This window comes from Schistocerca piceifrons, chromosome 1 (assembly GCF_021461385.2).
Source record: "Schistocerca piceifrons isolate TAMUIC-IGC-003096 chromosome 1, iqSchPice1.1, whole genome shotgun sequence".
Lineage (NCBI taxonomy): Eukaryota > Metazoa > Arthropoda > Insecta > Orthoptera > Acrididae > Schistocerca > Schistocerca piceifrons.
The window spans coordinates 947,036,182-947,052,583 of NC_060138.1; positions in this window are offsets into that span (position 1 = coordinate 947,036,182).

Consider the following 16,402-nt stretch of genomic DNA (forward strand, 5'->3'; position numbering starts at 1 on the left):
TTATTCAATTCATTAAAAGAATGCACTTCTCAGTTAATTGTGAAAAACAGTCGCTCAAAATTAATTTCTTTCATTCCATAGTCACTGCTTTTTAAGCAACATTGCCAGCTGGTGTGGCCGTGCGGTTGTAGGCGCTTCAGTCTGGAACCGCTTGACCGCTACGGTCGCAGGTTCGAATCCTGCCTCGGCATGGATGTGTGTGATGTCCTTAGGTTAGTTAGGTTTAAGTAGTTCTAAGTTCTAGGCGACTGATGACCACAGATGTTAAGTCCCATAGTGCTCAGAGCCATTTGAAGCATTTTTTTAAGCAAAATTAATTATGTAATATCAAAAAGATAGCAGAATTTCGATGTTCGATTAAATTAACATCGTGGCCTCTGTGCTGTTTGCATTTCTACAATGAGCAAAGGTTGGTATGATATCTTATGAGATCTTATTTCTTCAGTCTAAAGTACCATATTTATTTTTATTGACTTTATGAAAAGTATTTCTGTACCATGGCATGTACAGTCGTACTCAAAAGGTATCCGAACGACCTGAACTGCATTTAGCCTGACTCGCATACAACCCTCATAACGCAGCTGTCTAGCAGGTCCTCTAATCGCTCCTCGGTGCAGTCGTTTGACTATTGAAAATGGTTCCAACAAATCACCACTAGAAAACACTGCTCTGTATCACAATAACTCAAGACGTAACGTAATTCCACGATACTACAAATATCAGGGCACACATTATCACAGATAAGACTGCCCTTAAGGCTCACATTTATTACAATAAATGACATACTTGAAATGTTACCACTCTCATTATTACGCCAGATAGATAATGCACGTAGTACGTTCGTGGTATTCATGATTTCCTCTTCAAAGTAATATACCGTACTTATTATTTAACACAAAATGACATTAAAAATTTAAGTTTTTCACGAGCTGCTAGTTGAGAATATGTATTAACTTCAAATGACACGACGAACCGTCTCGATCTGCATATGGATTCAAGCCCAGCTCATGCAGACCAAGAAAAGATTTCATGACTGACGGAAACTAACAGTCACTCCTGACAAGGCATACAGAGAGTGATATACCTCGATTTTAGACTGTATCAGTTAGGAAACATCAACTTTAAATTACATAACGTAAACATTTTTAACGGACGCGAATTCCTACCCAGCATCTATTGTCCCTGTTAACGAACTACGAGAGTTGTTAAATATTGCTTCTTCACAAGTATCTTACTTGAAATGTGTTGGACAGGGATTCGAACCCAGAACCTAATCGGATTGTTATCGAAGCACAATCAACAGTGACATATCGGATTCTCTCGGCAGTAGCAAGATGTTTTAACTAAAATGACAAGATGTAACATTAATTTTTTTCCTTCCCAGGACTCCAATCCGGCACCTATCGCTCTTACATTCTAGAGAAAACGAACGTTAAATATGGATTTGTTACTCCAGAAGCGACATGTGAGCATGTTTGAACTAGAAATAATATGACGAAAAGTTCAGTGCTGACTGGTAATCGAACCCCACACATATTACTAGCTACACACAAAGAGACGCCAGCTACCGAATTTTCCTCCACCAGCAGCTAGGAATAACATCCTTGAAAGTGACCTCGCAAATAGTTCTGTGTCTCACTGTGAGTCAAAAGCGTCAGATATCGTTAGTGTTGACAACGAATGAAAATACATTAAAAATCAAAATTATTATCCACCAACAGATAGGTGTTCTCATCCTAGAGCTCGATAATACATAATGAAAACTTTAGTGCCGGGCCGGGATTCGAACCTATTCACGCGCAATATGTGGAGATGTTGAGGAGACTGCAGTTTTGAACAAACAACAAATTGTAGTCGAGCTGTAATGTCACGAAGGGATCAAATTCCGCGTTAAGGGCGGTCTGAGTTGCTTTCCCGGTTCAGAACCATTTTTATCGACATACAGAAGCTCAAATAAAAGATGGAATAAGTGTCCTGTGACCCTACATAGCGTTTATTTCGCCACTAGAAATAAATAACTAGTATAAGAAAGGTTAGTGGTGATAGAGTTTCTACATGTCGCCACTCCTGACTTTATTGTGGTTCAACCTAATGTCTACTTGGTAGAGAAGGAATATCATGTTAAATGTGAATTTCAGACCACAATGCCAATATACCTTCGTCACTTCGCGTAGCCAGAAGAGTATAGAATCTGTCTCTCCCTACAAAAAATCATCAGCAGAAGTTGGAATCGAACCCAGACAACGAGTATATGAATCTATCAGATATCCAACATAGAGGAGAGTGGGGCAAGTTGATACGTGGGCAAGTTGATACAGATGGGACTGTGAGTTAACACGCATGCGCAGGGCGGATGTGAGTGAGTAGAGGCTGTTGTTTACCGCGACGCAGTGCCACACGGCGCCCAGCTGTCAACACAGCACTCTACGCGTTTTTATTGTTGAAATTGTGTTTTCATGAGTAGAAAGTAATTGTTGGCTAGTGTGTTTGAGTTGGCGTACCAGCAAGAGGATATTTTTAAGGAAGTTCACTGTTAGCACAGTTAAACGCCTGTTTCTTGGTAAGAATTTCATGATAGTTTCTTCTTTCTAGACCTTATATTTTATAAACTTAAGTTTGACTTACGAGTAACTTATTCAATGGGGCAAGTTGATACGCGTAGCTGGGGCAAATTGATACAGTGTATCAATACTGTAAAAATTAGAGTTTTGCCTTTTCTTACAGAAACAAGGTGCGTAATTATACCAGGAAGACAGATCGAGGGAAAGTCCCGAATGAGAGCTTTGAAAAAACCTATGAAGCCGTCAAGACCAAAGCCGTGTCTTTACGGGAAGCAGCTGTAGCCTTCGAGATCAACAAAATGATATTGTTTGGATTTATAAGAAAAAAAGATGAATCGCAAGGTCAAACGGTTACAATGGGGTATGCCAAACCAAGACAAATTTTTCCAGACGAATTAGAATCTCACTCGAAAAGTATATAATACATTCTTCTAAAATCTACTACGAACTTACACCACAAAACATTAAAGTTTTAGCTTACGAACTTGCTGTTCCTAATAGGAATATCATTACATTGCCTGATTCATGGATTAACCACAAAATGAATACAAAGAACTGGTTTAGCTTAGTTATGAAAAGACACCCTCGACTATCAATCAGGGAGCCTGAGGCTACGAGCCTTAGTCGCGCTACCAGTTTTAATAAAGCCAATGCTGATCTATTTTTTGACAATTTGAAGAGTACTTTAGATAAACACAAATTTGAACCTAAGGATATTTGGAATGTCGACGAGACCGGTGTGCAAACAGTTCAGAGACCAAACAAAATCGTTGCTCAGAAAGGAGTATGGCAAGTAGGGAAAGCTACGTCAGCGGAAAGGGGGCAGACTATCACTGTGGTATTGGCTGTCAGTGCCATCGGCAAATCAGTTCCTCCGATGTTCATATTTCCAAGCGTATTCTTCAAGGATCACTTCATCAGTAACGGACCACCAGGATGTATAGGAACTTCCTATCCATCCGGATGGATCACATCTCAATCGTTTTTGAAGTTCATTTAACATTTTCACGGCCACGTAAGATCTACGAAGGGCAATCCCTGCTTGTTGGTTTTGGATAACCATGAATCACATTTATCTATTGAAGTGCTCTACTTCTGCAAAGAAAATGGTATCGTCATCTTGTCGTTTCACCCGCACACTTCCCACCGCCTGCAACCGCTTGACGGGTCAGTTTATGGACCTTTCTAGAAATTTTACTTCGCTTCAGTCGACAACTGGATGATCAACAATCCAGGGAAAACTGTAACAATCTCTGACATTCCTGGCATAGTAAAAATGGCACTACCTAGAGCAATAAATCCTACAAATATTATATCTGGATTTCAAGCAACAGGAATCGCGCCATACAACAGAGAAGTGTTTACTGATGGTGACTTCTCGTCCAGCGCAATCACGGATAGAGAGATAACTTCACAAGACATCACTGTCAAGACTTCTCAGGCTGGGACAAGCAACGCTGATGGTCTACAGTCCAAAGTGAACCGAACTGAGACTACAACTGCAGTTCCATCTACAAGTAAGGATGTTTCTCTAGGTGTATTCAATGTAAGCCGTCAAGACATCCGCCCCTACCCTAAAGCTGGAGAGCGAAGAAATATCAAAAAAGGGAAGAAACCTTTAAAATCCGCTATCCTTACTAGCACACCAGTAAAGGAGAGATTGGAAGAGAAAGCCAAAGAAAAGGAATCTAAAATGGTAGCCAAGTCAGAAAACGCCAAAAAAAAGGCTTTTTAAAATGATAGAGAGTCAGACTAAGGAGAAGAACAAGGTGAAGAAAAATAAATGCGTCCCAAAGAATAAAATGAAGGTTGCATCAGAGTCTGCGGAAGAGAACGACGCCTTGTGTCTCATATGTTTGGAGCCATTCTGCGAATCCCAGCGAGGTCAGGGCTGGATACAGTGCATTTCTTGCAATGAATGGGCCCATATAGAATGTGGTAAAGACTGTAAGATGTACACTTGTATTCACTGTACACCTGACTTTGTAATCAGTGATTCTGAGTAGGTTATGGACACAATCTCATCATTCATGTGTTTAAAATGAGTTAATACTATGTCTTACGTTACCGTTGCACTATATTCTGCTTAATAAATGTTTTAGATTATCTATTGAGTGATTATTTGCTACCTTAATGTCAATTATCTTATTATTTATACATTTGTATCAACTTGCCTCTAGCTAGTATCAACTTGCCCCCATGTGGGGAACATTAATACACTTTGCAGCATTTAACAAATAATTTAATTTTGGCAGTTGTATGTGGTAAATCAAAGCATCAATACCATATGAAAGTGCACAACTAATTGACGTATATTATCATAATCTTCCCAATTAAAACAAAATTAAAACAAAAAATGTAAAAATAAAGCCTGAAATTAGTCTCTACATGCCCTGCTCTCCCCTACCACCAAATCCTCTTCGCTGTGGCTCATTTCTCTATTGTAACGACGATGCGCCACACTGGATGAGAATTCTTGTTTTCAGCATGTTCAGTATATTCATTTACTTGGTTGACCGAATCGCCATGAACTAGCTACCTCGGCTACCCAGTGCATACTATATTTTGTAATCACCAAATTAAAATAACGTAACTGACACCTACACAGAACTGCCAACAGTGTAGGATGCAGAAATGTAAATAGGAACTGTTCCTTTCCACTTGAGCTACTCTATTGCACTATCTGTTTGTTGAAAACGTCGTGCACTGCAAAAGAAAAGCTGTAACTGTCTGTCTCTGAGAAGTCTACTTCCGGCAATATGCATTATCTCACAACTCTGTGGAATGCGGAAGTTCTAGAGGAATTGTTGTTGCCTTCTGGAGCTGTTGTAGCTATGGTTCAGCTAGTAGTGTAATAGTAGGTGTGGTGCACTGTAGGCAAAACATCGCGAGTTCAAATACATTCACTGCTACATTTTTTAAAAAGCAATTCTGCTGTCTGCTGAAATTATCAATCTAATGGAACTTTGAACGTAATTCCGTTCACTTCTCAACCCAAAATAGTCGCATGTGGAAAAAGGGACATCTACTGCGACATTTTGTTCTTTCCAGGTTTAATAGACTGCCAGGCAGCAGATACACCTCGAAACTTTTGTATTATGTATGGGGAGAGCGCATCATGCCAAAATACATCAGAAAAGTATTTGATACATTAGCTGTCGTGTGGTAGCGGCATTTTTTCCTTCTTCAAACCTTGTTTGACAGCTTTCACTCAGAACAAGTTTTCTACATGCACGTAATCAATAAACTGCATGTGCATTGTCAGACTGTTATAGATAACATCAAAGAATTTGCGTATATCATTGGTGATTAATTTCTCTCATATTTACTGTTGTTTAAACAACACTAAAAGAAACCCTACGAAAATTGTACACTGTATTATAAGAAATGAAATAAAACTACCCACTATAATCTTATTACGAAAGTCTGTTTTAATAAAGCTGAGTATGTGTACACAAGCGTGCCTCTATCGATCCGAACTAGGAAAATACTACTCACTTAGATTTCGATTGGGTCTGTGTTTAATTGATATGCTGTGTCATACTCAAGAGGTATACGAATATAGCGTTTCATAAATAAAGTTATGTAGTCCTAGACACCCAAAACTTGCTTCTCAGCAACAGAAAGAGGCATTACCTGTTGTGCAGCATTGTAAGTTTTTCTCCATTGCACTATGATCCAAAAGTGTTTTTTCTTCTCAATGGTTGATCTCACTGCTTATAGCTCTTTCACAGAAGGGATAAAAACGTCACAGTCAGCGAGACTGGTCCCGTGAACCAGAACAGACGCTTTTCTATAGGTCAGCATGTTACCACAGAGCTAGCGAAAAAGTACGTGTGTGCGATTCCTATTACGAGACCAGTGGTGACTAGAACTCGTAAATCGCTATTTAAAGGACAAGATTAGTAGCGATTTCCTCGTGCAACGACTTTCCTGGGCTGAAAACCGTCAATTTACAATCTTTTGTTATACTTCAAGCGATAATAACGCAGATTATTCAATGGAAATGACAGGAAAAATCAAGTGAACCTTGAGGCTTAATTCTGTGCACACCAGGAAGTAACTCGTCGATCACAGAGTTGCCAAACGTACCTTGTCTTGTTGCCAAGTCTCAGTTACATCACCAGCAGGAAGAAGACGAACCGATGTGTTCCTACAGAGGGCTGGGAAGTGACCATAGCTGGCATCTCAAAGACGCGGCTGGCACTGCCTGGAATACGTAATGCGTCTGATTCACATTTCTGTAAGTAGGTTTAGGGACTGGAGCGTAGTTACTAGTAATACGCAGAACTGACTGTAAACTAAGCATCATAAATCAGCAACTCTCATAGTTGTTTTTTATATTTCTTTCGTAAGTGTACTCAAAACTGAGAAACTCATTCATGGATGTCTCGTGCCTGGCCGATAGTCGAGCACAACAAACAAATAAAAATAAAAATCAATGTTTGTGTGTGTGAGAGAGAAAGAGAGAGAGGGAGAGAGAGAGAGAGAGAGAGAGAGAGAGAGAGAGAGAGAGAGAGAGTGAGTGAGAGAGAGAGAGGGGTAGAGAGAGGGAGAGGGGCAGAGATAAATATAAAAAAGAATGAGAGAGAGAGAGAGTAAATAATTGTTGTATGGAAATTGCATCATGGCATGTAAAGAAATCTTTCATTAAAATAACACGTTCCATACCATTACGAAATGTCGTATTCATGATCTATGGAACAAATATTAATCTAATCTAATCTAATCATATTGCTGACTAGCCATCAAGAGTCATGAATTACCGAAATTTTCGTCACTATCGGTAACCAAATCTAAACTTGAAAATAAAAGACCACTGTTCTGCAATCCGCCGTATGCATTGCATACACACAGAAATTACTGTTACAGTGTAGTTATGGAGCCCACTGGGTTAATTGCGTATTTTCCGGTGAGAAAGAACACTGGCAAACAGTCTTCGCTACATTAGGATACTTAAACTGGTGTCACTCTGAGCTAGAATTTACGGTCAGCGACTAAGTTTAAGGTCAATGGGTCAGATGCGAGTTTTGCAACTGTGGAATATTTTCCCACATTACAGAAGCGGATATTAAATTTGAACTAATATTTAGAAACTTTTGAACTTGGATAGCTTAGATGGAAATCTTTCTGTTTATTGCAAAGGAAAATAATTGATTTTCTAAACCATTCTCTGTTATACACAACTTCAAACAGGTCACGTCGACCAAATCATATGGAAGAAGTGACAGCGACGTATATCGGAAGGCAGTAAGATCCCTTGGCTTTTGGTTTGGCAGTATTCAACAGCCATTTCTAGGCGCAAGTAAATGAAGAAAGACAGCGTGTTTTTGTTATCAAGTGACTTCTTCATCAATTACTTCAGTTTTAATGCAATCTATGAGTAATTGCTGATGTTTGATATTAACATGAAAAGAATTCCGTAGACAGGGAAAGAACCTGTTCTTGGGCAACTACTTCTATAATGACCAAAAGGCATTAAATGATGTTCAATCACATGTGTTCCAGCAGCGGTATGAAGAAAATGATAGTAATAATGACGGTAATAATCGAATTATCCGCTAAGTACACACTTCACAGTGGATTTTCTCGGACTAAGAAATTTGCTGGATTAGTGAAAATTTCAAAATGGTTTCACATCGAGGCTATTATGCCTAGAAGAGTCTTTACATCCTGCTGACATGAGAATAGCATTATCTCCACGTTAGAAGCCTGCTTCTACTTAACCATGTAATAGACTCCCATTTCTTTCCACCGTGACTAATTTTGTAAGCTAAGAATATGATCCGTTACAGCACACTCCTGGGGCTGGGAAATGTGGCCACAATGGTCTGGTGCGACGAACTATCACAGGTGCAATGCGTGAGTTCAGGCATTTACTTTTAAGAGGCACAAACAGATTTACTTTCCCTCTAGTAACCTCAGGAGGAAGACATTATAATTCACAATCCGCATTAAACATCACGTTCCTTCATTACCTACTGGGCAGAGCCGGTTTACGTTGGGAAATGACATAGGCTGAAGTCATGGTAAACAGAAGTACTGTCGCCAGTAAATTTACTTACACTAGAAAATTTTATTTTATGTGATGAAACGATGGCCATTTAAAGGAACGGGGCTCTTATGTTACTTGTACTTGATTGAACTACAGATGTTGAAAAATTTGGTGCTGGACTGTGATTTGAATTTCTATCTCCTCTCTTGAGGATCTGAACCTCTCGGAACAGTGTAGTTCAGTCATTTCGTTCCTTTTCCTAAGACTGCAATCGTCTCTAGGTCTCCTCCAAAGGTACGTATGTGGGTCCCAATACTGATCCAGTACAGAAATATCCATAATTTCATTTCAAACCCTATCACGTGCACACCAGCCAGCTAGTGAAAATTAACATGCATTTTTAATGTCTGTTCATGTGTTGCCAACATTCGCAATAGGTGTCCTTATTTCTGGTCAAACACGCACACATCTTACTGCTGGTGAGTAACCAATTGATATTTAAGCTATATTCGTGGATGATAAAGAAGGACGGTAGGTGTGCGGTTCTATTGTCGCTCAGGCACAACAATTTCTATCCCTATTTCCGATTCAAACACCTAGGAGCTGGTAAGAAAAACCTATACATAACATTTGATTTTACTTAGTTAACAATCCAATTACGTGTTGGGTTTGTACCTCCGTGACAGAACTTCACATCATGCGCTTCATCTTTAAATGCATGCACACGTTGTTACTTCAGATTGGGGGTATATCAGACATCTTTCGTGGTTAGTTAACAGAGACGAAAGGATCTTGAAAGCGTCCTAGTTTATTACAAAAACAGTGGTCTTTTATTTTCAAGTTTAGATTTGGTTACTGATAGTGACGAAAATTTCGCTAATTCATGACTCTTGATGGCTAGTCAGCAATATGATTAGATTAGATTAGATTAATATTTGTTCCATAGATCATGAATACGACATTTCGTAATGATGTGGAAGGTGTCATTTTAATGAAAGATTTCTTTACATACCATGATGCAATTTCTTTACAACAATTATTTACTCTCTCTCTCTCTCATTCTTTTTTATATTTATCTCTGCCCCTCTCTCTCTCTCTACCTCTCTCTCTCTCTTTCTCTCACGCACACACAAACATTGATTTTTATTTTTATTTGTTTGTTGTGCTCGACTATCGGCCAGGCACGAGACATCCATGAATGAGTTTCTCAGTTTTGAGTACACTTACGAAAGAAATATAAAAAACAACTATGAGAGTTGCTGATTTATGATGCTTAGTTTACAGTCAGTTCTGCGTATTACTAGTAACTACGCTCCAGTCCCTAAACCTACTTACAGAAATGTGAATCAGACGCATTACGTATTCCAGGCAGTGCCAGCCGCGTCTTTGAGATGCCAGCTATGGTCACTTCCCAGCCCTCTGTAGGAACACATCGGTTCGTCTTCTTCCTGCTGGTGATGTAACTGAGACTTGGCAACAAGACAAGGTACGTTTGGCAACTCTGTGATCGACGAGTTACTTCCTGGTGTGCACAGAATTAAGCCTCAAGGTTCACTTGATTTTTCCTGTCATTTCCATTGAATAATCTGCGTTATTATCGCTTGAAGTATAACAAAAGATTGTAAATTGACGGTTTTCAGCCCAGGAAAGTCGTTGCACGAGGAAATCGCTACTAATCTTGTCCTTTAAATAGCGATTTACGAGTTCTAGTCACCACTGGTCTCGTAATAGGAATCGCACACACGTACTTTTTCGCTAGCTCTGTGGTAACATGCTGACCTATAGAAAAGCGTCTGTTCTGGTTCACGGGACCAGTCTCGCTGACTGTGACGTTTTTATCCCTTCTGTGAAAGAGCTATAAGCAGTGAGATCAACCATTGAGAAGAAAAAACACTTTTGGATCATAGTGCAATGGAGAAAAACTTACAATGCTGCACAACAGGTAATGCCTCTTTCTGTTGCTGAGAAGCAAGTTTTGGGTGTCTAGGACTACATAACTTTATTTATGAAACGCTATATTCGTATACCTCTTGAGTATGACACAGCATATCAATTAAACACAGACCCAATCGAAATCTAAGTGAGTAGTATTTTCCTAGTTCGGATCGATAGAGGCACGCTTGTGTACACATACTCAGCTTTATTAAAACAGACTTTCGTAATAAGATTATAGTGGGTAGTTTTATTTCATTTCTTATAATACAGTGTACAATTTTCGTAGGGTTTCTTTTAGTGTTGTTTAAACAACAGTAAATATGAGAGAAATTAATCACCAATGATATACGCAAATTCTTTGATGTTATCTATAACAGTCTGACAATGCACATGCAGTTTATTGATTACGTGCATGTAGAAAACTTGTTCTGAGTGAAAGCTGTCAAACAAGGTTTGAAGAAGGAAAAAATGCCGCTACCACACGACAGCTAATGTATCAAATACTTTTCTGATGTATTTTGGCATGATGCGCTCTCCCCATACATAATACAAAAGTTTCGAGGTGTATCTGCTGCCTGGCAGTCTATTAAACCTGGAAAGAACAAAATGTCGCAGTAGATGTCCCTTTTTCCACATGCGACTATTTTGGGTTGAGAAGTGAACGGAATTACGTTCAAAGTTCCATTAGATTGATAATTTCAGCAGACAGCAGAATTGCTTTTTAAAAAATGTAGCAGTGAATGTATTTGAACTCGCGATGTTTTGCCTACAGTGCACCACACCTACTATTACACTACTAGCTGAACCATAGCTACAACAGCTCCAGAAGGCAACAACAATTCCTCTAGAACTTCCGCATTCCACAGAGTTGTGAGATAATGCATATTGCCGGAAGTAGACTTCTGAGAGACAGACAGTTACAGATTTTCTTTTGCACTCCACGACGTTTCCAACAAACAGATAGCACAATATAGTAGCTCAATTGGAAAGTAACACTTCCTATTTATATTTCTGCATTCCTACACTGTTGGCAGTTCTGTGTAGGTGTCAGTTACGTTATTTTAATTCGGTGATTACAAAATAGAGGCGAATGTATGCACTGGGTAGCCGAGGCAGCTAGTTCATGGCGATTCGGTCAACCAAGTAAATGAATGTACTGAACATGGTGCAAACCACTACAGGGAGCCTGTGTGTCAGAATTTTCATCCAGTACAAGCCGGAGTGGCCGTACGGTTCTAGCCGCTACAGTCTGGAGCTGAGTGATCGCTATGGTCGCAGGTTCGAATCCTGCCTCTGGCATGGATGTGTGTGATGTCCTTAGGTTAGTTAGGTTTAATTAGGTCTAAGTCCTAGGCGACTGATGAGCTCGGACGTTAAGTCACATAGTGCTCAGAGCCATTTGAACCATCTCATCCAGTGTGGGGCAACAGCGTTACAATAGAAAAATGAGCCACAGGGAAGAGGATTTGGTGGTCTGTTGGATTGCTGAAAGATTCATATTCTCATGATCTGGGTTGGATTCCAACTTCTGCTGATGATTTGTGATAGGCAGGTGAAGAAGGTATAATGGCATTGTGGTCTGACATTCACATTTAACATGATATTCCTTCTCTACCAAGTAGACATTAGGTTGAACCGCAATAAAGTCAGGAGTGGCGACATGTAGAAACTCCATCACCACCCTCCTTTCTTATATTAGTTATTTATTTCTAGTGACGAAACAAACGCTATGTAGGGTTACAAGATAGTTATTCCATCTTTTATTTGAGCTTCTGTATGTCGATAAAATTGGTTCTGAACTGGGAAAGCAACTTAGACCGCCCTTAATGCGGAATTTGATCCCTTCGTGACTATACAGCTCGACTACAGTTTGATGTTTGTTCAAAACTGCAGATTCCTCCAACATCTCCACATATTGCGCGTGAATGGGATCGAGTCCTGGCGCGGCACTAAAGTTTTCATTATGTATTATCAAGCTCTATCATGAAAACGCCTATCTGCTGGTGGATAATAATTATGATTTTTAATACATCTTCATTCGTTGTCAACACTAACGATATCTGACGCTTTTGACTCACAGTGAGACACAGAACTATTTGCGACATCACTTTCACGGATGTTATTCCTAGCTGCTGGTGGAGGAAAATTCGGTAGCTGACGTCTCTTTGTGTGTAGTCAGCAATATGTGTGAGGTTCGATTACCCGTCAGCACTGAACTCTTCGCGTGTTATTTCTAGTTCAAACATGCTCACATGTCGCTTCTGGAGTAACAAATCCATATTTAACGTTCGTTTTCTCTAGAATGTAAGAGCGATAGGTGCCGGGTTGGAGTCCTGCGAAGGAAAAAATTAATGTTACGTCTTGTCATTTCAGTTAAAACACCTTGCTACTGCCGAGAAAATCCGATATGTCACAGTTGACTGTGCTTCGACAACAATCCGATTAGGTTCTGGGTTCGAATCCCTGTCCAACACAAAGCTATACCTCACGACATTTCAAGTAAGTTACTTGTGAAGAAGCAATATTTAACAACTCTCGTAACTGTCTACAGCATTTGTGTTCGTAACTGGCGAGTTTGCTGTATACAACAAAACTTTGATTATTATAGAAAGGTACATAAATATTCCATAATACAAGAAGGAGAGTAGCGTCGACCAGTACGATGTAAGATTTCGACGCGTACTCTGTGACGCAATAAATAGTACACCTGATACAACTACTGTCTCTACGCGAATGTTGATAACGATGCCGTTCTCCGGCCTGTTCTCACTTAACAAACGTCCAGGAAACAGCATCTGCTGCGAAGCATCAAGAGAAAGATAAGCTTACACATTAATTACTATTCTGAAAATACTGTGTTACACTCACCACATTTGAAGAATGTTTTTTTACAGCTACCATTAAAGTTATGAAAAGGCCATTGTCTTTTTGGAACATTTCTTTATCCCCAGTGTTGTTGTTACACCGCAACATGATGGAACGATTTGTGGTAGAGCCGTAATTCGGTTCATAGTGCTGAAGTTAATTTGCGAATTTCAGGTGTATTATTTTAACACCAAGACTAAGAAAAATCACTTTATTTGCACTGAGGAGCCAAAGAAATTGGTACATCTGCCTGATAACATGTAGGGCCCCGCGAGCACGCAGAAGTGAACAACACGCTCGACTAACGTCAGAAATACTGCTGCAGGGAACTGACAACATGAATCCTGCACCTCTACGGTCGCAGGTTCGAATCCTGTCTCGTGCGAGGTTGTGTGTGACGTCCTTAACTTAGTTAGGTTTATGTAGTTCTAAGTTCTAGGGGACTGATGACCTCAGATGTTAAGTCCCATAGTGCTCAGAGCCATTTGAACCATTTTTGAATCCTGCAGGGCTGTCCATAAATCCGCAAGACAACGAGGGGGTGGAGATCTCTTCCGAACAGCACGTTGCATGGTATCCACGATATGCTCAAAAATGTTCATTTCTGGGGAGTCTGGCGGCCAGCGAAAGTGTTTAAACTCAGGAGAGTGTTCCTGGAGCTACTCTATAGCAATTGTAGACGTGTTGGGTGTAGCATTGTCTTGCTCGAACTGCCAAAATCGGTCGGAATGCACAGTAGACATCAATGGAGGCAAGTGATCAGACAGGAGGCTTACATACGCATCACCTGTCACAGTCGTGCCTCCGAAATCCCACATAGATGATGTATCGTTGAATGGTTCGCACGCTGACACTTTTGACGGCCCAGCACTGAAATCTAGAACAATTTAAGACTGCCCTTCTGTCACGTTGAACGATTCTCTTCTGTCGTCGTTCCACACTCTATCGCTACCTCTGAGATGCTGTGTCCCATCGCTCGTGCGCCGACTACCACAGCACGTTCAAACTCACTTAAATCTTGATGACTTGCCATTGTAGCAGCAGTAAGCGATCTAACAACTGCGGCAGACACTTGTTGTCTTATACAGGGTGGTCCATTGATCGTGACCGGGCCAAATATCTCACGAAATAAGCGCCAAACGAAAAAACGACAAAAAACGAAACTCGTCTAGCTTGAAGGGGGAAACCAGATGGCGCTCTGATTGGCCCGCTAGATGGCGCTGCCGTAGGTCAAACGGATATCACCTGCGATTTCTTTTTAAAATAGGAACCCACATTTTTTATTACATATTCGTGTAGTATGTAAAGAAATATGAATGTTTTAGTTGGACCACTTTTTTCACTTTGTGATAGATGGCGCTGTAATAGTCACAAACATATGGCTCACAATTTTAGACGAAAAGTTGGTAACAGGTAGGTTTTTAAAATAAAATACAGAACGTAGGTACGTTTGAACATGTTGTTTCGGTTGTTCCAATATGATACATGCATCTTTGTTAACTTATCATTTCTGAGAACGCATGCTGTTATAGCGTGATTACCTATAAATACCACATTAGTGCAATAAATGCTCAACATGATGTCCGTCAACCACAATGCATTTTGCAATACGTGTAACGACATTATTCTCCAAAGCGAGTAGTTCGCCTTCCATAATGTTCGCACATGTACTGACAATGCGCTGACGCATGTTGTCAGGCGTTGTCGGTGGATCACAATACGAAATATCCTTCAACTTTTCCCACAGAAAAAAATCCGGGAACGTCAGATCCGGTGAACGTGCGGGCCATGGTATGTTGCTTCGACGACCAATCCACCTGTCATGAATTATGCTATTCAAAACCGCTTCAACCGCACACGAGCTTTGTGCCGGACATCCATCATGTTCGAAGTACGTCGCCATTCTGTCATGCAGTGAAACATCTTGTAGTAACATCGTTAGAACATTACATAGGAAGTCAGCATACAATGCACCATTTAGATTGCCATCGATAAAATGGGGGCCAATTATCCTTCCTCCCATAATGCCGCACCATACTTTAACCCGCCAAGGTCGCTGATGTTCCACTTATCGCAGCCATCGTGGATTTTCCGTTGCCCAACAATGCATATTACGACGGTTTACGTTACGGCTGTTGATGAATGACGCTTCGTCGCTAAATAGAACGCGTGCAAAAAATCTGTCATCGTCCCGTAATTTCTCTTGTGCCCAGTGGCAGAACTGTACACGACGTTCAAAGTCGTCGCCATGCAATTCCTGGTGCATAGAAACACGGTACGGGTGCAGTCGATGTTGATGTAGCATTCTCAACACCGACGTTTTTGAGATTCCCGATTCTCGCGCAGTTTGTCTGCTACAGATGCGCGGATTAGCAGCGACAGCAGCTAAAACACCTACTTGGGCATCATCATTTGTTGCAGGTTGTGGCTGACGTTTCACATGTGACTGAACGCTTCCTGTTTCCTGAAATAACGTAACTATCCGGCGAACGGTCCGGACACTTGAATGATGTCGTCCAGGATACCGAGCAGCGTACATAGCACAAACCTGTTGGACATTTTGTTCGCAAAGCCATACATCAACACGATATCGACCTTTTCCGCAACTGGTACACGGTCGATTGTAACACGAGTAATCTATCACGAAGCAAATACCGTCCGCACTGGCGGAATGTTACGTGATACCACGTACTTATACGTTTGTATTACAGCGCCATCTATCACAAAGTGAAAAAGTGGTCCAACCAAAACGTTCATATTTCTTTACGTACTACACGAACATGTAATAAAAGATGGGGGTTTCTATTTTAAAAAACGCAGTTGATATCCGTTTGACCTACGGCAGCACCATCTAGCAAGCCAACCATAGCGCCATCTGGTTTCTCCCTTCAAGCTAGACGAGTTTCGTTCTTTGTAGTTTCTTCGTTTGATGCTTATTTCGTGAGATATTTGGCCCGATCACTATCAGTGGACCACCCTCTATAGGCGTTGCCGACCGCAGCGTCGTATTCTGCCTGTTTATATATCTCTGTATGTGAATACGGTT